Here is a 13,536-nt window from a genome sequence, read left to right as displayed (position 1 = left end):
CAGACTCTGAGGCTGCGGCTAAAACTGAAGAACTCGCCAACTACTTCCAAAGCAAAATCGCCAACCTGCTCTCCAGATTTTCCCCCACCAACCCCTCTCCCCCCACTAACCCACCCTCAATCCCCTCCCCATCCCAACCTTCAATGACCACAATTGACCTCACCTCCTCTAAAGAAATTACAGGCCTTTTGCGAAAACTTAAGCCAGCCTCTCACCCCAGCGACACCATCCCCACCAAAGCCCTAATAACCATCCCCAACAGCATATCCAACACCATAGCAGATATTATCAACTGCTCCACCACCCATGGGGTAGTCCCAGATTCCCTCAAACACGCTGTTGTCAAACCCCTCCTTAAGAAACCCTCCCTAGATCCGAAAGACCCTTCCAACTTCCGCCCCATTTCCAACCTCCCTTTTATCTCCAAACTTATGGAAAAGGTGGTCAATTCACAACTCATGGACTACCTAGAAAATCATGATATCCTCCATGTTTCCCAATTTGGATTCAGAAAACACTTTAATACCGAATCCTTACTGCTCTCCCTCTCTGACTATCTTCTCAGAGGACTGGGACAAGGTCACAGTTACCTCCTCGCCCTTCTCGATATCTCAGCGGCCTTCGACACCATCAGCCACCACCACCTCCTGACACGGCTAGAAAGCATCGGCATCTCAGGAATAGCTCTAGCCTGGTTCAAATCCTATCTCTCTAACAGAAAGTTCTCTGTTAAAATCGGAAACAACCTATCTGCCGCATACCCCCTACAACAAGGAGTCCCGCAAGGTTCATCACTTTCATCTACCCTCTTCAATATCTACCTCATCCCTCTCTGCCATCTCCTTTCCGACCTTAAACTCAAATTCTATCTCTATGCTGATGATGTACAGATCATCATTCCCATTCACAACTCTATATCTGACGCCCTGGAGCACTGGGAAAAGTGCCTTACAGCCATCAACGCACTCCTCTCCAACCTACAGCTTGCACTCAACACGAACAAAACGGAACTCCTCTACATCTCCTCACATCCCCCCGACCTCCCACCTAACGACCCTAAACTTAACCTCCTCACAGCCCAACCGTCCATTAGGGACCTCGGAGTCCTTCTTGATCCTAATCTTAGCATGAAACCTCACATCAATTCCATCCTTAAAGCGGGCTTCTTCAAGCTCAATGTACTAAAGAAACTCAGACCCCTGCTCTACACCCATGACCTCCGTACAGTGATTCAAGCCACTCTCACCTCCAAACTAGATTACTGTAATGCTCTCCTATTAGGGCTCCCATTGTCCTCAATAAAACCCCTTCAACTACTACAAAATGCTACTGCAAGACTCATTACTAACGCACGCAAACACGACCATATTACCCCCATCCTTAAGGACTTACATTGGCTCCCCATCCTGTCCCGTATACATTACAAAACATTGACCATAATACACAAGTCCATCCACACCCACAACTCCAACTGGCTCGACCTACCTTTCACTGCCCCCCTGTCCACCCGAGCCACCAGATCTACCAACAAAGGCACCCTACATGTCCAATCCCTGAAAATGGCTCATCTCTCCACTACCCGCGACCGTGCTATCTCTATTGCCGGTCCGGCTCTTTGGAACTCCCTACCTGACCACATGCGCATTGAACCCTGTGCAACCAAATTCAAAAAGAAATTAAAAACACTCCTGTTCAACCATGCCTACCCAGAATAACCCTTCTCCATCTCCCCTCACAATTCCCCCTTCAGGGGTCTGCCCTCTCCTTATATTAAGGAGACTATCATTGTAAATTATAAACTGTATTCTCTGGTTATGACTTTCTTGTTTTTTAACTATCTTTCCTACTGCCTATTTATTTTATCCCCTGCCCAGTTACTGTCTCCCTGTTGAAATGTATTTTCCAAACTTTCAGTTATTATGTGAACCGGTATGATGTACCCACTAATGCCGGTATATAAAAGTTTCTAAATAAAAAATAAAATAAGATATCACTCTATACATGAACAAGTTTTTCATCTCAGCACTTATCTGTGGACATGTCATTCATGGGTGTGTTTCCTTTCTTGTAAGAACATATTTTATCCTTCTACTACTGCATAATATATCTGTCCTTTCATTTGATTTTGTATAAGGACATACTTGGTCTAATGGAGTATTGTCAATTTTAAAACTGAAAATAGGGAGAACACGTTGAATAAATTGACACACATTTTCATCAGTAGATTTTTGCAGATTATGCCACAAATTATCTGCTCTTCGTCCTGGATTCTTAGAATTATAAATCTCCCAGGTGTCTGTTTGGAACTAGTATAATTAAAAAAAAAAAAAAAAAAAAGCTCTTTCAATATTATCACACATGAACAGCTCCCCTATAAGGAAAAGCTAAAGAGGTTAGAGCTGTTCAGTTTGGAGGAGATATGATAGAATTCTAAAAAATCATGAAATGACTTGAACAAGTTAATGTAAATCAGTTATTTACTCTCTTAAATAATAGAAGGACCAGGGGACACTCCATGAAGTTAGCAAGTAGCTCATTTAAAACGAATCTAAGAAAATTATTTTTCACTCAGCGCATAGTTAAGCTCTGGAATTCATTGCCAGAGGATGTGGTTACAGCAGTTAGTGTAACTGGGTTTAAAAAAGGATTGGATAAGCTCCTAGAGGAAAAATCCATAAACTGCTATTAATTAATAAACAGTAGTAGCTTGAGATCTATTTAATGTTTAGGTACTTGCCACGTACATGTGAATTGGATTGGCCACTGTTGGGATGCTGGGCTTGATGGACCTTGGTCTGACCCAGTATGGAAAATCTTATGTTCTTATGCTCTTTTTTTATCCCACATTTTCTTCCTGCTCATTTGGGCTTCCAGCTCAATCAGAGAAGAACTGGGATCTGATGCCAGCTGTATCTGTGAACTCAGTTACTGTGAGCAGGGGCATTTCTATAATGAGGAAGGGTGAGGCGGCCACTTCAGGCAGCAAAATTTTGGGAGCAGCAGCAAGCATCCCCCTAAATACCCCTGCAGTGGTCGCTTCATCTTCAACTTATGTTTGGCATGCAAATGCCAGCTGGGTTCCTATGACCTGCTAGCAGGAAGAGCTCCACAGGATGTGCTGGCCAAGGTTCCCACTCCCCATCAGCAATGAAAGGATCCCAGAACTACAACCATGCTCGATGATGTGCTGGCATGGTTTCCACTCCCCGCCAGCAGGAAGATGACCATGCAGGCACCACTAGATGAAGTGCTGGTGGGGTACCTGCTCCCTGCCAGCAGGAAGATGACCCCACGATGGATCTTATCCCAGTTGGCAGCAAGGCTTTTTATGTATGTGAGAGAGTGAGTGAGCAAGCCTGTGTGTCTATATGTGTGTGTGTGAGAGAGAGGCAGCTTGCTTGTGTGTGTGAAAGAGAGAGAAGCAGCTTGCTTTTGTGTTTGTGAGGCAACTTGCTTGTGTTGTGTGTGTATGTGTGTGTGTGTGAGAGAGAGAGAGAGAGAGAGAGAGGGGGCAGCTTTTTTTTTGTGAAAGAGCCTGTATGTGTGCAAGAGCCTATGTGCATGTATGTGTTTGTGTATATTTGTGAGAGAGCCTGTGCATGTGAATGTGAAAGAGAGAGGATAAAGTTTGTACAACTCTCCTGCAATCTACGACAATCTCAGGGTGACTGGAAGTCAAAATATTCAAGGAATGGAGAGTGGGAAATTGTTTTCTTATAAGTTTTAAGTGTGTCTGTTTTGAAATATTTTACTGGGTTTTTGAAAACTTTTTAAAATGCATTTTTTTTAGTTTAATTATTGGATGATGATCTGTTTCTCAGCTGTTGATGCATTATATTTTGTGATTTTATTAGTTTGATGGTGGTTTGATGAGGTTTGATGGTGTTTTTGATTTTCCATTGCTGAACTGTATACAATCTGGCTTCTTGTGGTTTCCAGTTCAGCTTTTCTTTGCATGTTTCTATTTTACTTTATAATGTTTTTATTCTGTATTCTGCATATGTGACCAAGGTGAAGTATACTGACAAGCAGTTTGTGTAGTGATCTATAACATGCTATCTTGTTCTGTTTTCCTAATAGGAGATATATTAATGTTTGAAGGGACTGGTGTAATATATGCAGTGTTGACTTTTCATAGGTAAGGTTGTTACTGTTTGAGTGCTGATATTTAGTGCTGTTTTGGTATGGGAGGTTTACTACCTTGTAATTCAGTTTACATATGGCTTTCTGAGAGCCAAATCCTCATCAAACATACTTTACAATAGACCTAATACCATATGGGTTCAAAGTATCTGTTTTGCAGTGTTTTCTAGTTGGCTCCATTGCAGTGCATGTAAAAATAATATACATGTTGTTGTGATGTTTTTCCTCAGAAGACAGACAGTAACTTTCAACCAGTGCACGTGTGCGCCTTAGCTCGTGTGCATTAGCATGCGGCCATTTTATAACATACATGCACATATGCGCACGTTATAAAAGAGACTGATCACGAGCACACGTGCGCACAATTTTAAGTAGACACCCACATCCCAATTCTACTTTGTTAAGTTAGGATATATTAGGATGAGCAGGTGTCCATGCCATTGCCAGTTTCACCAGTTCACCCAGCTAACAGCTAGGTCATCCAACCCCCCTGGTTTGATAGCCTGCACTCCCCCCAATTACCCCAGACCATTTAAACCTGTCAGAAATGGCTGGTTTTAATTTTTTGTAACTTACACCTCCTCCCTAACAGACATAAAATTCCCAGACTTATGTAGTTGAAGTGGGATTTACGCGCTTACGGGTAGATTTTTAAAATGTTGTGCGCATGGAAAACGTACGTGGCCGGGCCTTGCGCACACCATGCGCATCTTCAAAGGGGCCCGGCCATGCTCATAATGCTCGTTACACACAGAAGTGCCGGGCCGAATGAAAGGAGCGGTCTGAGGGGCGGAGAGGAGCGGAGCTGGTGGCGGCCAGTACAGCCATTTGCCGTTGTACTGGGGAAGGGATCACCAGCGCGCACATGTTGCTACTGCTCCAAAGAAGCAGTAAGCAACAGAGGGTGGAGAGGGGAAGGGTAAAGGAGGGATTGGGAGGGAACTGGGAAAAGGGACCATCACATCACCACACATAAATTAAAAATCTACACTCCCCTGCACAAGCGAGTCCCGGGCCGCGTCCACATGTGCCCGCTGACGTTAAAATCCGATGCGCATGTGCACGCGCCCTTTGTATTTTATAACACACACTCGTCGGCAAATTTTTTTTATTTTTGTACTTACTGCTCCTCTGGAGCAGAAGTAATTGCATGCCGGCCGGCTGCCAGCGCGCGTTCTCCAGGGGCAGCGTCTAATGGTGCTGTCCCAGCCCACCTCCATCCACGCCCCGCCCCTCCCCACCCATACCCCGGCCTGCCCCTTTCAGCAGGCCTGGCACTTGTGCGCATATCGGGGGTTATGCGAATGGCCGGAACCATTCTAAAATGCATGTGGTGCATGCAAGGCCTGGCCATGCACAAAACCCTTGATTTTTACATTCGCAGGCCTTTTAAACTTTGAACAACAGTGAATAACAAATCAGAGAATAGCAAATCACTTGGACCAGTTGATATATATATATATATCCCAGAAGGCTAAAAGACCTGAAAAATGAAACTGCATATACTGATCTGTAAACTATCAGCTACAGTATCTGAATGTTGGAGGATGGCCAATGTAACCCTAGTTTTTAAAAAGGATTCCAGAGGTGATCCAGAAAACTATAGGCTGATGAGCCTGATGTCAGTGCCAGGAGAAATGATTGAAACTATTAAGAACAAAATTATTAAACATATAGATAGTTATAGTTTAATGGGGCAAAGCTAATATGGATTTAGCCAAGAGAAGTCTTGCCTCACCAATCAGCTACATTTTTTTGTGGGCAAGAATAACTATATGGATAAAGGTGAGCCAGTTGATATAGGGGCGGATTTTAAAAGCCCTGCTCACGTAAATCCGCCCGGATTTACGCGAGCAGGGCCTTGCGCGCCGGCGCGCCTATTTTCCATAGGCCTGCCGGCGCGCACAGAGCCCCGGGACTCGCATAAGTCCCGGGGTTTTTTATCGGGGGCGTGTCGGGGGCGGGGCCGATCGACGTGGCATTTTGGGGGCGGGACGTGGCATTACGGGGGCGGGCCCAGGGGCATGGTTTCAGCCTGGGGCGGTCCGGGGGCGTGGCTGCGCCCTCCGGAACTGCCCCCGGGTCACGTCTCGGCGCTCTAGCGACCCGCTGGCACGTGGGGATTTACTTCTCCCTCCGGGAGGCGTAAATCCCTGGACAAAGGTAGGGGGGGTTTAGATAGGGCCGGGGGGGTGGGTTAGATAGAGGAAGGGAGGGGAAGGTGAGGGGAGGGCGAAAGCGAGTTCCCTCCGAGGCCGCTCCGATTTCGGAGCGGCCTTGGAGGGAACGGAGGCAGGCTGCGCGGCTCGGCGCACGCCGGCTGCCCAAAATCGGCAGCCTTGTGCGCGCCGATCCTGGATTTTAGCAGATACTAAAATCCAGCGTACTTTTGTTTGCGACTGGTGCGCCAACAAAAGTACGCGAACGCACATTTTTTGAAAATCTACCCCATAGTGTTTGCAGATTTTCAGAAAGTGCCTCATGAGAGACTCTTGAGGAAATTAAAAATTAATGGCATAGGAGGCAATGCTCTATTGTGGATTGAGAACTGATTAAAAAGATAAGAAAAACAGAGTAGAGTTAAATCATTAATGGAGAAAGGTGAGAGTCCCCAAAGGATCTGTACTTGGGGCATTTTTTTAAACATATTTATAAATGATCTAGAGATGAAACAATGAGTGAGGAGATCAAATTTGCTGATACAAAATTATTAAAAGTTGTTAAATCATAAGAAGATTGTGACAAATAGCAAGAGGATCTTGGGAGACTGGGCATCCAAATGGCAGTGACATTTAATATGGACAAGTGCAAAGTGATGCACATAGGGAAGAACAACCCAATTATAGCTACACAATGCAAGGTTCTACAATGGAAAGGTTCACTTTCCAGGAAAGGATCTATACACCATTGTAGAAAATATTTATTTATTTATTTATTTTTAATTTTTATATACCGAAGTTCTTGTAGGGACTACAAATCACTCCGGTTTACATAAAACGAAGAACTGCTCAACAGAGAGCGGAGCTTTACATGGAACAGTAGAACATATGGAACAGTATAACTGGTTGACAATTTAACAAAAATATGTTGAAAACCTTTGCTCATTATGCGGTGGCAGCCAAAAAAAGCAAATAGAATGCTAGAAATTATTAGAGATGTGAATCGGGTGCCGGATTTGGTTCAGATTTCTGTATCATGGACCCACGGAAAATTCCATTTCCCGCGGTCTGGACGGTTTTTGTTTTCGGCTGTCCCGAGCTGAAAAAAATGGCACCGGCCGTCTATTGCTCTTACCATGTGACAGGCGCCTGCCGTCCATTGCTCTTACCATGTGACAGGAGCCAGCCAATGGCACCAATAGCTCCTGTCACATGGTAAGGGTAAAGGGCCACCAGTGCCATTTTGTTTAATGGCAGCCGACGGCCTGAGAGCGGGAGATCGCTCCCGGGACCCTCGCTGGACCACCAGGTACTTTAGGAAATTTTTTGGGGGGTCGGGAGTGTAGGGGATTATAAATAATTAGATCTAAAGGGTCGGGTGGGTTTGGGGGTATTTTTCTGTGTGCCCTTTCTCCCCCCCCAAAAAAAAATTATAAGAAAACCACATGAAAATTTCGTGGGGTTTTCCTATCATTTTCGGGGACCCCCAGTACTTGACAGATTAGAAAATATCATACGATATTTTCATCCGTCTTAAAAAACGATGCATATCCCTAGAAATTATTAGGAAAGGAATGGAGAATAAGGAGAAATTACTACTTAACTGATATTTTCCAATACTGGAAAAATACATACAGCACGATTTCATTCTACCTGTCAAACATCGGTCATTTACATCATTGTATGTCCCTGCAAAAAAATCTGTTGGACGTACGAAACATCCCATCCGCACTCGATTAATTGAACACCGCAGTTGCCTGCTAACCAAGAAAACTCAGGCCCCTATCGTCACACATTGTTTGATAAAAAATCACAGTTTTGTGGATCTGAAATGGCGGGTGATAGATCACATTCATCTATCCGGGAGGGGGGGCGATCCACAACTGCTCCTGAATTTAAGGGAGCAACAATGGATTTTTGCTTTAAATACAGTACAACCCGAAGGTCTGAATTTATCTATCGAATGGTATTCCATTATTTAAAATTAATGCTATCAATCATCTATGACGTCAATTGACATGGCAGTTTTTGATTGGCTCTGAAACTCTTGAAAAATGGCGCTAATTTTTGACATTTCTGCTGAGGAAACGCTTTACCGGCAGGTCGGCAAGTCAAGCCGCTGTTCTAAAAATGTTGGTGCCGCATCTTCTACCATCATTGTTAATGAAATATTGATGCTTTTGAATATTTGATGATTTTCTCTGTTACTTTACAGCTAAATTCGGCCAGGCGAAGCCGAAACACGGTTCCATGTCGGGCAGATAAGATGAGCCTTGTACATCTTGGCAGCACGGCGTTTCTTCACGCTAGCAAGCTATTAAGCTAAGTGAAAAATTAAAAAAATATATATATAAAAGCCGACTAAAAAATGAACTTTCACATTGCAGCACTGAAGCAATGTCATTATCTGACCTATGATTAAAATTTGGCATCTTACCTTCATGCTATTTAGCATTTTATAATGCCTATGTATGAGGTCAAACTAATGAGAGAAAAAAACTCACTTTTCCACTGCACATAGGGTGGTATAAATATGTTGGATTTATTGTGGTTTTTCAGTATCAATTGTTTTGGATGTGTGAATAACTGATACCACTACCAAAACATTATTTTGAGAGTTTTATTGTGACAAGTATACAAGTGATCAGGACATCATTGAAGGGGGCAAGGCCTTGACAGCCCTGCATCCCCAGCACCAGAATTTTGCATTAGCATGATACGTAGCTCTTATGAAATGCAATTTAGGCGAGGGAGTGGTCACCCAATAGGGTTGCATAATCAACTAGAATTTAATTCATGGTTGTATTTAGTAGTGTAATTTGACCTGTACTGCAGCCAAACTCCAATAAAGATCTTCTTTTGTGAATAATGTGCCATAGAGCTTCGTTCATGGTAAAATTAACTGGAATTTGTGGGGTGAGGTAGGGAAGGTATGATTGAAGCTATCTTATGGGATTTTAAAGGTAGAGGTGAGTACGCACCTGACATGTTTGAGACTTTGTAATAAATAGTCTAAATTACTTAATCATCTCAAAGGTCTGATCCTAATATATTTATGGCTGGTATATTGCACTGTTGTCAGAACTGCCATATACGTTCCTGATTGTCTGTTCTGAAAGCCTGTTTATAGTGCCAAGTTTTTAAAGATTTTTAAAATAATTATATAGTAATCACTACAATTAAAAATAAAATAATCATAAAAACATAGCAACAATGAACTTTTTTCATTGCCAAAGCTATAAATACTTTTTGGAATATTCCAACAATGGGATAAAATATAAATCGCTGCTTAAAACTTTAGATACAGAGGGATACAGGTTGATATTTTCCTGAAAAGATAATGAAGCACTCCTTAATATCTAAGCTGGATACCAAGAACAAAAGGACATATACATAATTTAATATTTTATAAATTGAGGGTTGACAGCATATACATGAAAGACGGTCCTTTGCATAATCTCATATTTAGGGTAAGTTGTTAACTGACAAGAAAAAGAACAAAGTCTCTGACATGCTTATTTGATAGAACTTTTTCCTATTAATAAAATCTCTTTACGAAAAATCTTAAATGCTCCAGGGATGATTCTTATGGAAGACTTTTGAACTCTTTCTTTTTTTTTTTTTTCAGATGAAGAGATAAAGGATGTCACTATTCTGCTGTGCCTGAAACTTGTCCTGTAACTTTGATGATGAAAGCTAGAAGTTGGAGAAAAGGCTGACTCAGAGAGTGATGACTTAAATAGGAAAATCTGTCATCTTCACAGCCTCTGTGGACTTCTGTTTACTGCACTTTGATTTTTAAAAGCTATCTTTCTTTCTACTATACAGAAGAAAAATATTGTATATAGATCTACTTGGAAAGCCAGTTTAATGATTTATTCCAGTGTATACTATAGATATAGAGGGTAACATTTAAACAGCTGTGCTGGTGCACATGTGTACACGTATGCAGGCTTGTGCTAAAGGACATGGGCATTTTATAACATCATCGCATATATGCGTGCATGAAATAAAATAGGTTGTACATGTGTACATGTGCACACAATTTTATGTGGATGTGCACATGTGTGCACAAATGCTGCCTTTACTGTGTAAGTGGGGGTGATTTTAGTAGATAGATACACATGCTGACACAATTTCCAGTTTCCCCAGTTCATTCCCATTTAGCCCATGTAAAGGATAGGATTTCCTAATCCCCAAGTTAATTACCCTTCCTTTTACCCCTGTTAGCTCTTACCTTTAAAACCCCGCTGACTAGCCTTTTTGTTTTTGTTTCAGGACTTAACACACCATCCATTGCAGAAGTAAAGTTACATGGTAGGGGACCCCGCCGCGTGCTTGTTCATATAAATACTTATGTACAGATTTCATTGAGAAATCTAGGAACTGCCGTGTCCTGCCCAGACCATGCCCACACTCTGCCCCTTTTTTGCAAAAAAATGTTTGTGCGCGGACCGGGAGATAACGCAGAGTCTCACACACTTTTTAAAATCTGTGTGGTGCATGCTGGTCCTGACTTCTGTGCATATTTCCTGGCTTTGGTGTGCATAGGGCTTTCAAAATCTACCTGAAAGCTTTGTGCAGGTGTTTTAAAAACTAATGAAGTAACCATATGAAGAGTGTTACATTCCATCTGTTCCTCATCAAGATTGCTCATTTTATGTTACAAAATGTGCTGAAATGTTTAAATAGTCAATAGGGTTTGCTTTTAGATAGTGTAATTTAACTCTGTTTCAACTCTCCAACTACTCTTAAGGTGTCCACTGCTTTTTAAATTTTGATGCTGTTTTGGTTCACTTGAAGCAGTTTGATGGACGGATAAGACAAGAAGTATAAAGCAAAAAGAAATGCCAGAATAGGAGCTGATATAGATTTTTGAGTGAATTTAAAATGCTAAAACAAAATATATTTGAAAATCTTGTTTAGATAGAATTCGGAATGATGGCCCTTGTAGTGCTTGAAATAAGGATGGGTGAACCAATTTGCATTTATTATATCCAAACCCTTTGCAAACAAGGATGGTGCGGATAATATGAACTTAGGGCCTTAAGCATTTTTCCCATTCTGTGTCTATGGCAAAACAGCTTAGTGAATCAAGTTCATAGTTAGCACAGGTCATGGATTGAATATTGTTAGTCAGAAAAATAGATAACTTGAATTTCCATATTTTATATAGTTGAATTGTTTTTAGTTCAGATATAAAACATATCGAAATTTGCAAGCTGCAGCTTATTTAAAGATTTACATTATTTTGTAACTGCTTTGAAAAATTTGACACGTGAATATCTGTAGATTGGTTCTTATTTTTATGGAATGTGACAACACTGATTAATCACCCCTATCCTTAAAGCCCTCTATTGGCTCCCGATACCATCCAGAATCCTCTATAAGAGCCTTTATCCAATCATCCATAAAACCCTGCACAACCAAAATATTCACTGGCTTAACGACTCCCTCCAATTTCACACCTCTAACAGACCCACCAGATCCGCTTACAAAGGATCCTTAACTACTGCCGCAAACAAACCCACCCAACTCAGATCCACCAAAGCTCGTGCCCTCTCCCTAGCCGGACCAACAATCTGGAACTCAATGCCGGTTGAACTTCACCAGGAACACTGCCCAGCAACCTTAAAAAAAAAAACTAAAAACCTGGCTGTTCAAACAAGCATACACGACCTCTAGCCCTCCTCCTGGCTACATTCCCCCTTTCCCCCTATTCCCTCCCATCCCCCAAAAACATACAAGCTACTGTAATATAGTTACTCTTCTCTCCCTCTTAACATGAACGCTCCTATTTCATCTGACCTTTATTCTTCTTACACTCCCCAGTGATACTGTATCCCTTGTTAAATGTATGTATTTTTCTTAACTCTCAGTTAATGTATTATTTCCCCTGTTAAATGTGAACCGATGTGATATGTTTCATGAATGTCGGTATATAAAAATTCTAAATAAATAAATAAATAATTTGCATTATTCTAAACCAGTCTGAATCCTTGCAGCCTTTAAAAAAATAAAATCAAAGTTTAAATCAAATTCAGTCTAACAAAGATGTGAAAGATGTATAAATTTAAATGTACATTTTAACTATATGTCAGAATAGTTTGGCCCATTGTTTTCCAACCCTCTCCTGGAGGCACACCTAGCCAGTTAGGTTTTCAGGATTGTAATGATGAATATATATAAGGTAGATTTGCACCTGCTGGGTCTCCAATATATGTAAATCTCATGCATATTCATTACGGATATTCTGAAATCCTGACTGGTTAGGTGTGCCTCCAGGTGAGACTCCAGGATTTTTATGTGTTTGAGAGTATTCTGCAAAATATTTTGAACAAAAAAACATTTTTTGGAATAAAGTTTTGCAGCTTAGTACATCAGCCTCTAACCCCTGGATTCACTAAAATGCATTATTAACGCATGGATAACGCCCATGATAAGAAAAAGGAGTATGTTTAGGAAAATTTTAGAATTACCACACAATAACATACCACTTTGTATGGGTAGCATGCCCTGTGATAATTCCTATTTTTGCATCTGAGACAGCGAGAAAGAGAGAGAGAGACTATCTACAAGGCCCTCCTAGTAGTGAAGTATTTATATCTCTATAGGAGGGCCATCTAATAGGTCGAGGTGAGGTGTTGGTGGTGGTTTAGGGGCCATTTTCTCATGCAGAATGAGACATATGAACAGCACAGTACACCTTGGTAAAGATTTGAACTCAATTGGAGTGAGGAAAGTCTCACAAAGATGCAATTTCTACTACATTCTCTCATCCTAGCTTGATGGACTCTATAACAGGGTGAGATAACATATTACAAAATTTCATCTTTGTGAGACTTTCCTCACTCCAAATGATGTCAAATCTTCACCAAGGTGTACTGTGCTGTTCGTACATCTCACCCTATATGAGAAACTGGCCCCTAAACCACCACCAACACCTCACCTCAACCTATTAGATGGCCCTTCTATAGAGAAATAAATAGTTGCCCACTGTGAGGCCTTCCCCAGTGGCGCACATACTTTCTCTCTCTTTCTCTCACTCGCTCTCCCTCCCTCCCTCCCTGCAAAATGCAATTCTAAAAATTTATTGCAAATTGCAGTTATGGCCATTTCAAGTATATCACACGCCAGGAAAACAAAGGTGTAGTTCTTTCTTTCTTTTTTTTTTTTAATTCTTTATCAATTTTTCAATTACAAAAATTCATCATTTTTGCAATATAGAAATTAT

General features: G+C 41.5%; 1 long non-coding RNA gene across 2 annotated transcripts in view; it reads right to left on the bottom strand.

Moving 5' to 3' along the window:
* Window positions 1–13,536, bottom strand: part of LOC115099053 — a 297,401-nt gene that overhangs the window by 8,380 nt on the left and 275,485 nt on the right. The gene's annotated exons all lie outside the window — the stretch shown is intronic.

The sequence above is a fragment of the Rhinatrema bivittatum genome, chromosome 9, assembly GCF_901001135.1.
Source record: "Rhinatrema bivittatum chromosome 9, aRhiBiv1.1, whole genome shotgun sequence".
Taxonomy (NCBI): domain Eukaryota; kingdom Metazoa; phylum Chordata; class Amphibia; order Gymnophiona; family Rhinatrematidae; genus Rhinatrema; species Rhinatrema bivittatum.
Note: the sequence above shows the minus strand (reverse complement) of the source record. Positions and strands in the feature narration are given on the sequence as shown.